This window comes from Cryptotermes secundus, unplaced genomic scaffold (assembly GCF_002891405.2).
Source record: "Cryptotermes secundus unplaced genomic scaffold, Csec_1.0 scaffold1115, whole genome shotgun sequence".
Taxonomy (NCBI): Eukaryota; Metazoa; Arthropoda; class Insecta; order Blattodea; family Kalotermitidae; genus Cryptotermes; species Cryptotermes secundus.
The window spans coordinates 476,674-483,197 of record NW_019733848.1 but is presented as its reverse complement, the minus strand read 5'-3'; the positions used below and the strand labels follow the sequence as shown (position 1 = coordinate 483,197).

General features: G+C 38.5%; 1 protein-coding gene across 1 annotated transcript in view; it reads right to left on the bottom strand.

Annotated features, from left to right (window-relative positions):
- The window catches only part of LOC111868306, a 168,875-nt gene extending 162,726 nt beyond the window's left edge, over positions 1-6,149 (bottom strand). Inside the window, exon 1 of the mRNA XM_033753001.1 lies at positions 6,097-6,149. The gene's annotated coding sequence lies outside the window, so the exon portion shown is untranslated. The remainder of the gene's footprint in view (positions 1-6,096) is intronic.
- Between the last annotated feature and the right edge of the window lie 375 nt (positions 6,150-6,524).

Below are 6,524 nucleotides of genomic sequence, written 5' to 3'. Positions count from 1 at the left end.
GATACTAAAACGTGAATAGTTTCTCTATCCGGAACAGGATCATGTCGGCCAAGTTCGAACCGAATGCGAAATGCTCGCTGAGTAGTAATCACCGATTCACCATTACGAATATACTCTTCCACAACAAACGCACGATGTTCACCGTGCCACGCCATTGTGACTACTGCAAATGGCACTTATACCTCTATCCATCGATACCCCCTCCGCCGCCGTATCCCCACCACAACTCACACAGCGCCCTCACCAAATACGGGAGGTCGATTTGCCGGACCCTGTATAGTGAAGATACACATTAGAAAATATTTGTTGAAAATATCTTCGATAAATTTCAAAATCAGGCTGCATTATGAGCCTGAATGTAGCTTTCTTTACCACTACATTCAAATTAGACGATTTTTTCCAAAAAATCTCTGTAATTTGTCATGTATGAGGGAAAATTTTTTACCAGAACTGTGGAATGAGTAAGAGACATCAGGGGGCTGCGGTCTGAACATGACAGCAAATAATTGCTGGTCATTGGAAGAAGAGACTCACGTCGTAACACGCAAGTAACACGAAAAAGTGTCGTTTTGATAGAAGGTAACATGTTGATGTCTAATTATGTGTTATTTACACATCAATATTCTTAAATATTATATCACTTGAGAGAGCTGATAGATTACAGTAGCGATTCGTTCGTTGGGAAATGATAAACGAACTAAATTAGATGCCACAAAATGGACTTTCCAATTCTCCTAAATTTTTAACAATCCTTATGTGATTGCACAAAAGAATTACATTTTTATCTAAGTTACAGAAAAAGACTTATTACAATGACCAGAATCTAAAATTTACTGTTACTAAGCTTGACAATGCCTGTGAAATACATACATGAATTATGCTGATCTTCGTTTTGTAATTTTTTCCATTTGCGTGGTTCACCTTTCATGCACGAAATAGTAACTATAGTGACTTCAGAAGACAGACACAAGCTTTCCTCATTGTTGGTTGCCATAACAAAGATAAAGTGAATTGAATCACATCGACAGATGTAGGCACTATCCATCCTAACATTCAGAAGTTCTGAATGTCGCCCAAAATGTGATTTTATAGTGATACTCATTTATGACGGCGAGCCCTCCTCGAGAAGCCGCAAGTTATGCAGTTACTCTACAACTTTCCAGCATTTTATGGAACCCAAATGTTCATTACCGTGCTCACAAGAGCCCTCCACTGGTCTCTATCCTGAGCGGAGATATTTATGATGCTCAGAATAAATAGCGTTTATGCAGGATCTGAGGTTCTCATAGGGCCGGATATAACATCATGTAGTATGCTGAAAGTCTACCGACATTTCGGAGGAAAATATCGCCTCCATCTTCAGGGTTGCAAAATAAGTCAAGCAAGAAAATAGAGTGAAGGAGAAGATAGACTACTACAATTTTCCTAAACAGCAGTAATCGATTTGTAGGCGTAAGAACTGAATTCCTAAATGTTAACTGGTTGCAGACCAGGCTCATGTAAGGCCTGGCACTCCCACAAAAGGCAGAAGGTACATTCGGAACAGATTGGCATGTTGCCCTTGGGTTAACTCTGCAGTCGTCACCACCCACTTTTATTCGAAATGTGGACGCCGATATGGGCTCTGCTGAAGAGCATCACTGTGTGATGGATGGCCAACATTCCCTGCTACTGCACCCATGGGAAAACTTGGCGTGTGTTTTCTGTGGCAAGGCAGGGGTAGCAGACAACAGACCACTGCCATAATTACAGCAACTGCGATATGCTCAGTCTCCTTCAGTTTTTGCCAGTCTGCAGTGAGCAACACCCGGATAATTATGCTTTCAATCTCTTTTCAAGCGCTCATGTTTATTACTGTTTATATGCATGCACTGATCACCACAATTAATAATTTTATCCTTTAATCACAGATTTTTTATTTTCTAATCAATCAGCCCCAAAATATGACGTTATATGTGCACCTTAAAATAGAAATTGGACCTGATTTCAACACAAATCACCCTATTTCTGGCGTTCACACCGCAGTCTCACATTTCTAATGATCTGACGCCCGAGAAAACGCCCTCAACTTCGCATCAGCTTCGGGGGTTCCACAGAGTTTTATCTCGATGTACATTAGCTTTCGGGTTTCGTAATAGACAGCAATATCTTTGCCACCTTAGAAGATTTCTGATTATTCTCTTATAAATTTTGATTGAAAACGATACAAATATGTGTGTGAATGTTAATGCTTAAATACCCTGACTTCTTGTGAAATAATAACAACTTATAAAGATTGCAGCAGCTTTAAGAGTACTGGGCGTGTACCAGAGGTTGATGTGACAGAGGCAGTGTTCTCATACAGTGAAATTGCTTCTCACAATTCATGCATTCTCAGTCTTCTTATCTGTAAATCTGTTTGTTCATTTTCCCAATACCCCACGTATTACAAACCCTATTAGTTTTTCTTTACCTCTGTGAATTAGTGAGAGTTTCAATAAAAGAAATTTATTTTCAAAAGGGAAACATTTTAAAATAATTTACATGTTATCAAATATCCCTTCGAGAATCTAGGATAAATTTTGCTATTTCTAATTTCGGGCTGTAGTTTCCACACGTGACCCTTCCATCGATACATCACCATAAGTTACAGCTCTTAAGAGCTATTTCAGAAATAAGACGTGCCGTTTCTTAGCAAAGGTCGAGACTTCAATTCCGATTCCAGTATCATTCGCTGGTGTCCTCGTACAGCCTGAGATATTGGAATGGCAAAATAAATACAAGAATTACCAGTATTCTTATTGTTATTTGATGATGATGATGAGGTAATACAGTATTAACTTCTTGTTAGAAATATTATTTTCGACTTCATCCATTATTGCAGTTTGCTGAAACCACTGTGTTCCTTAAGCTAGTTTTGTACTAGTCTCCATCTGTTCTGGTTACGAAGGAACCTACACTGCTGCGACCATTGGACCGTGGCAAAATATACGTAATATATGTTTTCCTATCCTATTCATCTGAAGACTGAAATGCGGCCATTTTCCGAAACCTGGTAGTTTTGATATGCTCGGGAGATGGTGAAATCCACAAAAAATCCTTTTACGCCGTGTGTTATACAATCGACAAGAATATCCAAACTTGGCTTACGGGCAATATTATGAGAATACGCAAGTGAGAGTGGGCCACACGTTGCCATTCCACGGGCGCTGCATTCCTGACTCGTGTTCTTAAAGCACTGACTTCGTTAATGCAGGAGACAACGCCCGAAATGTTTCTTGTTCAGCGCTTTGTTCTCATTACTCACTTACTCGTGGCGCTGAGCCCTTCTTGAGGAGCCGCCAATTCTGCAGCTACTCAAGAATTTCAGAGCATTTTATGGAACCCGAAGGTTCATTACCTTGTTCACAAGAGCCCTCCACTGGTCCTTATCCTGAACCAGATCAATCCAATCCATCCCATCCCATCCTATTTCACTAAGATTCATTTTATTATTGTCCACCCACTTACGCCTTGGTCTTCCCAGTGGTCTCTTTCCTTCTGACTTTCCCACCAATATCCTATATGCATTCCTCGTTTCCCCCACTAACAGAAAACATTTCATTAAAATTTTTAAGATCAAGTAAATTAACCTGTAATTGTAAAATAGTTATATTAAAGAAGTTCTGACAATTTATCGTACAACGCATGTGTGTTTAAGATTACAATTCACTTACAATGAATAAACTAAAATTTCATTTTTTTAAAGGAATAAATTCCTATTCACTGTGCAAATAAACGTTGCTTTCCTGGTCATTTCCTCGAAGGAATAATGGCTGCATGATATAATACTGAGGAGTTGCTCTTTTCTTCAATAGCGCATTTTACGCTATGAAAGCACCAAACTTCAAATATGGAAAAATTGTTGAAACATTAAAAAGCTCACGACTACCACAAATCATTTTTATAGACAGATAACTTTAAATAATCAGATAACTATTAATACACTAAATTAATAAGATAATCATTTGTATTCTTTGGAACAATTAAATACTTTAAGGTCCTCAAATTGTAGCACAGGAACATCACTGCTGCAACAGATGTACATCTGAAATGTTTCGGACAAAGTTCCATTCCATAGGCCCCTGTATCACCAAGTGCAATTTTCTCAAGAATTCATTATCCCTGAGATTGTATACGACTATGACTAAATAAAAGGGATAGATCCTAGTTGTGTGAAATGGGCCAGATGAATGCAAGAAAATGTCGTTCATTAAGGAAATTAGAAATAAATAACTTCTCCAGTAAAATTACTGGGATTGTTAGTAAGCAGAACAGTGCTATCAGCCGGAATTCGGTGCACTTGGACAATGGCATTAATTCAGATTATATTCAGTTTTGTGAAGCGCAATGCAAACATGAACTAACTTTTCCTTCTCATCCCGGCAACGATCACATGACCATATTGTGAGTAAAAAGTAAAGCTACTCCTGTAACAGGCCGTGAAGGCCCATAGGGCTGTGAGACGATATTATAAAAACAAACTCCGTGGTTCTAGTCCGCATGCGAACTATACCGACTGAGCGACCGCCGCTTGTCGAAGTTAGTGTCAATTTTAGCGGATAGATGGTATTGCGTGGTCATTGCAACGAATCCCCACCGCCTTTAATTTCGGTTTTCTAGACCGGAGCCGCTATTTCCTTGAAATAGCTCCTCAATTATCCTCACGAGGCTGAGTGGATCCCGTTCCAGACCCACTACTTTTCAGAAAATCTGGTAGAGCCGGGAATCGAACCCGGACCTCTGCATCTGTAATCAGGGACTCTGACCACTAGACCACAGAGACGGTCATGGTATATTATTATTATAGGCGCCCGTAATAATAACCCAGGAAGGAAATACATTTCACTCTGGTGTGCCGTTGTTATGTGCCTTACACCAGTTTTACTTTATAAAGTAAAAATATATTTAACTTGGTTCATCCTGGCCCTTCACATCAGTAACTGTATATAAGATTGTTAACCACCGCCAGTTGATTGGGAAGAGTTGTATTTCTAATTGTCATCCTTCACATGTTTCGGTCGGAGCGACCATCTTCAGAAAGATATTAGCAATATATACAGAAACCACTATCAGCATGTCATGGATATAAATGTTGTATCTTTTAACTAGTGGTAACATGTACACTGATTTGTTAAAACATCTAAAAATTATTACAATAACTGTGTTTGCAAAGTAGTGTACAATATTTGTTCTATTCTAGAATCAATTTGGTCTGTATCGTTCCATATCTTCTTAATGGAAGACGAATATTTTCCACAGCATAGCCTGAACAACTGGACCGCTACACCAAACGCTTTGTCACCAGACAAGGAAACCGCTCTGTGGAACATATTCGGAGAAGTGTAACGGCACAGACCAAATTGATTCTAGAATAGAACAAATATTGTACACTACTTTGCAAACACAGTTATTGTAATAATTTTTAGATGTTTTAACAAATCAGTGTACATGTTACCACTAGTTAAAAGATACAACATTTATATCCATGACATGCTGATAGTGGTTTCTGTATATATTGCTAATATCTTTCTGAAGATGATCGCTCCGACCGAAACATGTGAAGGATGACAATTAGAAACACAACTCTTCTCAATCACACTGGACGGTGGTTGAAAATCTCTTATGCAAAAGATTTATCTTCCACAATAGACTTTTTGGTTTTAGTTTAATTTGTAGAGATTCTGCAAAGAAATACATATGTGGTGTTTAGATTGCTGATAAGGGCTCTTTTAGTCTAAAACACATGGACGAATTTTGTTGTTAACATAAGAAAGGTACTGATTGGTGGCCTTATCACACCATGAGTTAGAGCAGGGACCCTTTAAGAAATGTGAAAATATCAGAATTATAGCCAACATTAGATCATTAAATTCAGTGGTGCTTTGTTGTGACACGAGGATTTAGCACTGGTCGATGTTAACAGAAGAGAATGCGCTTATGTTTAATAAAATTATGAATTATATTAAAACGACTCTTCAGATTTTGATGTTCTAAAACACAGAACGTGACACGGGCACGTGTTTCTCTTGTCCAGATGTTCACGGTTTCTGCCTTTGCATTTGGATTTGTCCTTACCTCTAACCCCGTCCTTCCCTGCCGATCAGCAAGCAATCAGGAGTGCATATCCGTTCTGCGAACCGACTGAAGGTCTTAATATTGTATTTCGCCCTTTAAATATGAATATACGCAAAAGAAAGGGTCCACAAGAACGCCATGCAAATTAATCACATATGAACTTTTGTCATTATTACAATTTGAGGAACTTAATCATGCTTGACCCTGGAGTCAGAAGCCTACAAGTTATATAAGATTATTCATTGCTCTTGTCAATGTAATATAAATTACTATTTTTTCAGTAACTTCCAAGAGCTATAAGCGGCCACTCTGAGGAATGTTCACAATGAAACATGAGAAATTATCTTGATGTGTATGCAGTCAACATAACATGCTGGCAAACATAATGTTTTGTCTTTATTCTGATTTCAGGGTGTTACTTGCCTGCT